This window comes from Lonchura striata, chromosome 30, assembly GCF_050655825.1.
Source record: "Lonchura striata isolate lonStrDom1 chromosome 30, ASM5065582v1, whole genome shotgun sequence".
NCBI classification, from domain to species: Eukaryota; Metazoa; Chordata; class Aves; order Passeriformes; family Estrildidae; genus Lonchura; species Lonchura striata.
This window is the reverse complement of record NC_140732.1, coordinates 5017157-5025280: the sequence shown is the minus strand read 5'-3', so window position 1 is coordinate 5025280 and position 8124 is coordinate 5017157.

Genomic DNA, 8124 nt, shown 5'->3' with positions numbered 1-8124 from the left:
GGGTAAGCTAGTTGCCCGCAGCAAAAAGGTCAGCAAAAAGATAACTGAACATTGAAAGTCCCCAAAGGAAAACAAAGCAAGCATAGAAAGTTCCCAAAGGTGGGGTTGACCCCTTTAGATACACCAGTAAGGAGCTTAAATTTTGCAATATGTATGAGCTTCATTATAACGGGTATAACTGTACATGCGTGCTTGGAATAAACTGAGACTTGTTGAACATTATAAAATGTGCTTGTCTCCTGTCATTTTCCACAAAACGCTGTGCAGAAAGAAGTAGTTACTTTGTACCAGGGGATGGGAATGAAGCACTTTCTAGAAATCAGCAAATTTAGCAGAACAAGCTAACTGCAAAAGACTAATTAACCACTGCCTATTTGAGCAGACAGTCTTGCAAAGCATGTGCAGAAAAAGAGGTAAAAAAGTTGAAGCCTGAGGAAGCCTTCTGAGCCTTCATCTAAAATGACCAGCAGGAGGCTGGCAACTGTCATCATTAAGCCCAGAGTTACACAAGCTCACCAAGAGACTGAATTGCAGAACACAAAATTTTAGTACAAAAGCTCTCTCTTTTATAGACAGGTTTGACACCTTCTACTTGATTGGCTAATTAACAAAAACATCTTTCTCACAAACAGTCCTTAAGAAAAACAGAAAATCAGAATAGAAAAACACCACCTGCTGGTTGTTTATACTAACAAGTTCTCATTGTTTCTGCAACTCCCTAAAAGGTCTCACAAGCTGCTGTGAAAAACGAATGTCGTTTCTCCCTCTCTGGCCAGGCTGTCATCCCCAGATGACCACCTCGTGCAGAAACCGCACATGTGCTACAAGGGCTCATATAATGATGTAATTGGAATACATGTTGCAATATGAAGGTTAGGAAAGTATAATGTGTACATTAAGTTAAAAAGTTTAAAAGCTTGTAGTGTGCAAGGAATGGACAAGTGTGTCTTTGGTGGAGCTGTTGCCCTCACTCTGCTGTCAAATAAACCAAATAGCTGCTCTCTAGGCCCTACACCATGGAGTACTGTTTTCTTGCCTTCTTTTTGGGTGTCATAATCACAGCATGTTTCTCATTTTCTTCTTAGAACCTTCTAAGCATAAAGTGAGTAAGACAGCAAGTTGTGTATTGACAAGGTGGAAACAGGGTAAGTCAGGACAGAAGAAACATTTCCAAGTCCCCTGCTTGGAAGGGAAAAGTTGGGAAACAGTTCTGGCGAAGAGTGTCCCTGCCACAGCTCTCAGTGCTGCCACCATGCACAGGATGGTGGCTGGGGCTGAGGCAGCCTCTGGACTCGGTGGAGGCATTCCAACACAGAACATTGTGCTGCTCCGAGGCAGCTCCCCACTCCTGGTGTGGCGCCGGAGTTCTAAGAGCTAGACTGAGTTCTGGTAGCGACTTCACTAATCTACAGAATGCCCCTTCCACAGTGCCTGCTCTGGTGCTCTGCCATCTCACACACCAGAGTGGGATTCACATCCTGCAGCCCAGAGTTAGGTTTTTGCAACACTGAAATGGGTGTGGATAGCAGGATTGCTGGGGATAAATCGCTGCAGAGCTAAACAAAATGTGTGCACCATCCCTGGTGGCTGGATTTAAATAGGCACAGGAATTTTGGAAAGATGAGGACACGATAGCAGAGAACAAAGTAAAAATTAGCTGAAAATAAAAGGCGGAAAGGCTAAAGGAGTGATTTGTGCACGTTTGGGGGTTTATTTGTCTTGCGTGCAAAGCAAAATCGGAAGGTTCTAAGTCCCTGAAAGATTGGCAATGTGAATGTTCTCCACAGCATAGCGTTGGACCTCTGGATCCTTAAAACAATTTTATTGTGGTGAAACAGTGGCAGTTTGAGCTGGTGCCTCTGGGGGATCCTGAACAAAGACCCTCTGGGCTTTAATACCCTCCCAGCTGAAGTATGATAGTCTGGGGCCTTCCTGCTGTGTCTGAGTGGCCGGTCACGGGCTGGCACCACAGGTCCCCAGGTCCTCTGCTGAGCCACCCCTCTCCTACAGTCAAGTTTAGTCTGTCACCTTTGGCCTTCCTCTCTCTGATCCACCACCAGGACCACAAGAGCACATTGTCCTGAGGATGTAAAAATGCCTGTCCTTGCTGGAACGTTGCTGTTGCGTGACACCCCTGCAGGCAGAGCGGGCAGCTGCAGGGATGTTGACTCTCTTCCCTGGTGCCAGCCCTGCTGCATGCATCAGAGCTCCTGGGCCTTGGTGATCGCTGGGACGCGGCCCGGCACCACAGGGAGTTACAAAGCATCTTCAAGGAATCCCCACACGTTGAACCACATGATTTAGTCTGGGATTTTAAGTTGTTTCTCAACTTGAAGAGACCCTAAACAAGTCTGTAAAAGGCCTAAGCAAGTCCCTTATGAATTGTCTCCCTGGCAAGTTCAGTTTCACCCCCGAATGGCCCTCGGAGTTCTCAAGGCAGTGGCAGGAGCCGGGTGCTGACCCGGAGCCCCGTTGGGCAGGGAGAGCGCGGCACAGAGCGAGCCCTTGGCGCCCGGGATGGCCACAGGCCCGGGAGAGCCGGGCGGGCAGCGCCAGGGCCCCGCTCAGGGCCCCCCGGGCTCCTCTGGCATCGGTTCCGTCCCCTCGGGCGCTGAGCGGTGCCGGTGCCGCCGCTCTGCCTGCGGGGCTGTCTGTGCCCGGCCCCGATGGAGGCAGGGCCGCGGCTGTGGCCCCTGGGCTCGGGGTGCCGCCTGCCCGGCGCTCAGCACCGCCCGTGCCGTGCCCGTGCAGCGCGACCCGGCGGGGCAGCTCCGCCTCGGCCCCTCGCCACAGCCGTCCCGGCACGGCGGCTGCCCCTGGGCCGCGGCAGCCCCGAGCCGGACGGGCCCGGCAGGAACCCGGGAGGGCTCCGTCCCCTGCGAGCCTCACAAGAGACTCCAGCCCCACTGCCTGCAGCAGGAGGGACGCAAAGCACCGGCACGCTTAGGAGAGCCCACAGCCCTCTCCACACCTGAAACGAGGCCCCAAAACCCCGTCTGTGCTCAGCAGAGACCCCCAGCACCCTGCACACCTTGGCAGAGATCCCAACCCCCCTGCATGCCTCACATAAGATTCCAAATCTCATGCATGCCTTCAAGTGGACCCCAGTGCCCTCCATGCCTCAGAGGGATCCTAAAATATCCCTGTGTGTCTCACAAGGGACCCGAGCCTCTCGTGCACCTTATGGAGTCTCCAAAGCCCCCATGTGCCTTATGGGGAAGCCCAGGCCAGCAACGCCAAGTGTTTTGACCTGGAAATCAAGTGTGGTTGCAGCTGGGTTGTTGGAGAGCAATTGTTGGAACAAGGCCATGATTCTATAGAATATCTGTTCCTAAAAACCTCTGTTTGAGACCCCAGAATCAGGCTATGTCTGTCCTGGGAACAGAGCTTGGAAACCCACCTCTGTGTCTAGGCCTGGGGCGCTGCATTGTTGTACAAGGTCTGGGAATGAGACAATAAGGACAGGCATAGCCTTGAAGATATGCTCAACAAAGATGAAATGTCCTTGGAAGACATGACTTAGAGATGAGAACTTGGCTTGAAAATCTTAGCTACAGCTGTAACCTCAAGTAGGATAAATAAAACAAAGACCTGTGTAAATTAACCAATGAGGGCTTACTGCTGATTTTGCTTGTAAAATACCTATATAAGATAAGTGACTTTTTGATTAAAGGCTAGCTTGCTATCAATCATATTTATTGTGTGCTTGTTTCCCCACAGCCCACATCATACTGGCACCTGAACTCAGGGACTTGGTCTCTGCCCCAGGGACTTGGTCTCTGCCCGGTGGCTCTGTCACCAGGACGGTGAGACCAGTACAGTGCCGAAAAGCAGCGTTTGGCAGGCTAAAAGAAGACCGATGCTTGCGTAAGGAGTCGCTCTCATGCCTGAGTCTGCAAAACTCGCCATCCAGGAGGAGCTACAGTGCTTAGAAGGTACAAAAGGCTGCACTAAAAAAGGATAGATTATAATGGAAAGCAAAGTAGCTCTTCAATTGTTAACTAGTTTCTTAAAGAAACGTGAATGAGCTGATATAGATCTTGATAAACATCCACTGGCATTATACACCTATGGCCAAGATCAAGGCTTGTTTAAAGCCTCAGGGGATCTCTTTGATGAGAAAGAGAGGCTTGAATTAGGGAACATTCTTTGGTTTAAGGTGATTGATGATGATTAGGCTGCCCGGAAGTTAATGAAGGCTTGGTGTTCAGTCATAAATTGTTTGCAGAGGTATCAGGCAGAAAAGAAAGTTGCTGCTGTCACTACTGCAACCTTGGAAGGAGTTAATAAAGCAGGAATGCATTCCTTAGGGGTAGACTACAATCCCACTCCTCCAGTAGGGAATATTATTGAGATAAGGAGCAAACCAAATGAGAAACAACCTACTGCTCTTCCTGCTATTAATCCTGCCTCTAGTTCTGCTCAGTTGCCCACAGATCCCCTCCCCGGGAGTGAACAATTAGCAACAGGGAATGAGAGACTCCCAGACAGCGAGGCAGAGCAGCTGCAGAATGAAATTGCTCAGAACCACCATAAAGGAGCTCTAATGATACCTACTGGTGCTCTTTCTAAACAACAAACTTTTAAAGAATTACCAATAATACACAGAATGGATTGGTTAAGTATCCAAAAGAAAGCAATAAGTAATAAGGATTATGACATGTGTTCTGCTATTACTGACACAGATTTTCAGGCTTTCTCTGTTGTGTGTACACCAAATCCAGCAGGAGGGATGACAGCAAATTATCATCCTGTAGATTGGAAATTGCTTTCACAATTAAGAGCAACAGTTAATGACTGTGGGTTACACGGGGAGCCTGCAAAGCAAATGCTTGGTTACATAGGGGCTCAGTTTTGCTTCTTCCAGAAGACATTAAGGGTATCATGAGAATGATTATGATGCAGTCTCAGCTGATGATGTGGCAAGCTCACTGGCTTCAATTGACTGATCATTTTGCTGGAATTCTACAACAGCAAAATGTTCCTTTAGAAGGGGTGGCAGTTGAACAGTTGATGGGTACAGGACAGTTTGCCACAACTGAGATGCAGGCACAAGTAGGGGCTGAGAAATTAAAAGCTGCTGTGCAGTTAGCTAAAGAAGCATTCCTCAAGGTTAGAACAACACCAGTGTCTCCATCCTATATGTCCATAAAGCAAGGCAGAGAGGAATCTTTTGCCTCCTTTGTTGATAGGGTAACTGAAGCTATTAACCAAGGCTGTATACAAGACTTTATGAAAGGAAATCTATTACGACAGTGTATTTTAGAAAATTGTAATGCTTCTACCAGAAGTGTTCTTAATACAATGAGCATTGAAGCATCAGTAGAGGAAATGCTAGAGAGAATGTCGAGAGTTCTTGCAGGTCCACAGGCAATGTTAGTTGAGGCACTTAGGGATGTAGGGAAAGATTTGGTGCAAGCCCAAATGCAAGCCTTTTCTTCTTGGATTCCATTGCAACCTATAAATAATTCTAAGCAACAACAACCTTGTCCAAAGTGCTCCAGGTGTAGGAAAATAGGACATTTTCTTTGTAACTGCAGAGAAGGGACAGTGTGGTGTAACAAATGTTCCATGAACTCCCACTCCACTGAAGCCTGCAGACAATCGGGAAACACGATGAGGAGCGTGAAGAGCTGTGGCACGAAGACCCCAACAGTGGCTTCTGTGTGGCAGGCCCCAAACAGCTACAGCCAGCCAGCTGCCTCCGGCCAGCAGCAAGTGGAAGCCTCGGCCTGGACCTGGCAACCACAATACACATTATGTTAATTGATAGAAAGCCTGTAAAGATCCCTACCGGGATCCAAGGACCAGTGATGCATAAAGAAAAACCTTGTGGTGCACTTGTTTTGGGTCGTTCTTCAGTACTTTTTGTACTACTTGGAGTAATCGATACTGATTTTACAAGTGAAATCCTTATTGTTGCTGTGATATTTTATCTACCTCAGATTATTCCTGATGGCAGCAAAATTGCTCAGCTTGTACCTACGCTGCAGCTGACAGAAGCTGCCTCTTCCATTATGCAATGGCAGAGGGGACCAGAGGGTTGTAGATCTACAGGAGGTATTGCTTTATTATGTTTGCTGATGGAGGAATGGCCACAAGCTCCTGTTCTTTTGGAAAATGGCCAACAGAGGCTACAGCTATCTGCACTGCTGGATACTGGAGCTGACACCACCATTGCCAGCAAGGACTGTTGGCCTGCCAGCTGGCCTCTGCTCCCAATGCTCTCTGGTGTAGAGGGAGTAGGAGGTTCAGCTTCAGTTTGTAAGAGCAAGGACAAAATTCCTTTATCACTGGATGGTCCCACTTGTGTACAATTTGTTACTGTTATGTCATTACCACACAATGTTCAAGCATTAGTTGGCCATGACATTCTCATGCAATTAGGGGCTCGCCTTGTGACAAAAGATCGTTTTTAGTAGCAGTCACTACTTGGGCTTTCCCGACCTGCCTAACCTGGAAATCTGATGATTCAGTGTGGATCCAGCAGTGGCCGCTAAAGAGAGAAATCCTAGAACAAGCTCATTCCCTTGTTACTGAACAGTTAGAGCAAGGTCACATTAAACCTTCTACTAGCCCCTGGGATACTCCAATATTTGTTATTGAGAAAAAATCAGGAAAATTTCGTCTGCTGCATGATTTACGTGCAGTCAATGCCCAGATGGAAGCAATGGGGACCTTACAGCCAGGTCTCCCAAATCCAGCTATGCTGCCTGAGGGTTGGAATCTCCTTATAATTGATTGAAAAGTCTGTTTCTTTACAATTGGCCTTCATCTAAAGGATACCAAAAGATTTTCATTTACCTTACCCTCTTTAAATCATGAAGCACCAGCAAGCAGATATGAGCGGACGACCCTTCCTCAGGGAATGCGCAACAGTCCTGTGCTGTGTCAACTTTTTGTGGATGCTGCTCTGTTATCTGTTGGAGCTGCTTTTCCTGACACGGTGATCTATCACTACATGGATGATATTCTGTTGGCACAAGAAAGCTCGTTCACTGCTCAGCAGGAGGCTTTCATTCTTGGGCAGTTACTGAGTAACAACTTGTGTGTTGCTCCGGAGAGAGTACAGCACTCTGCTCCCTGGAAATATTTAGGCTGGGTGATTTCTGACATGCATATTTGGCCACAGAAAGTTGATTTGCAGCTGGAATTAAAAACCTTACATGACATGCAAGGATTTATGGAGATATACAATGGCTTTGTCCATTGGGGTTCTAATGAGATTATTCAAGTTGAGCACAGACTTTTTGTTCAGCAGATGCACAGGCAGGGGCTTCTTGGGCCACTGCTTTGGCACCTATTATTTTAAGTAGGGGATTGCAGGAAAAAAGAAGAGAAGCTCATCAACTACTGAAGAGAAACAGCCACAGAGAGGAGCCAATGGGTGAAGAAATGTCAGGAGGAAAAAGGCAGAAAATACTAGATCAAAACAAGTTGTCTTGATTATAGTAAATTTGGAAGAGAATTTTTGAAGAGCTTTTTTTAGAAAGCAGATTTATTTAGTGGTAGTTTTTGTTTAAAAGTTTTAGGCCAGATTTTGTCTCCCGGCTGTATAGTAGAGTAAGTTTTTCACATTTGGTCTTGTATTGACTGGGTTCAGGGTTATTGTCTGTTTAGCTGCTGACTTCGGTTCACTGTTTGGTTTAGCTATAACCTGAGTAGCTGGGCTGTTGACTGCAGCTTGAGTTACTGGGGTAGCTGCTGATTTATCTCCCTGCTCCCTGCTTCTCTCCACTGTTCTACAGTATTTAGCAGTCTGCGATAAGCAAAGGCTAGGGCCTAGCTTATTGCAATGATCTTTTTCTCATTAAAGTCATCATGGTAGCTCTCTCTAGATATTTCTATACCTCATCTGCCTTCTGAATTTGTTCATATGAAAATTTCTAGGCTGGGGGATCAGAAAATTCTTTCAGGGTTTGACTCATTTTCTCTTATTTTCTACACTACTCAGAATTCTCCCCGCTTGGGTCTACTTCTGGGTTGGGGGACTCATCAGCCCCTCTGGACATCTTAGCCCTCAGTCTAGAGAAGCTGTAGACTATATAGAGGAAGTTTACCAGATTAGGTATGAGGAAAGTGGTCTCTTTAACATTCAGGAGAAAATGAACATTTTCAAAAAGG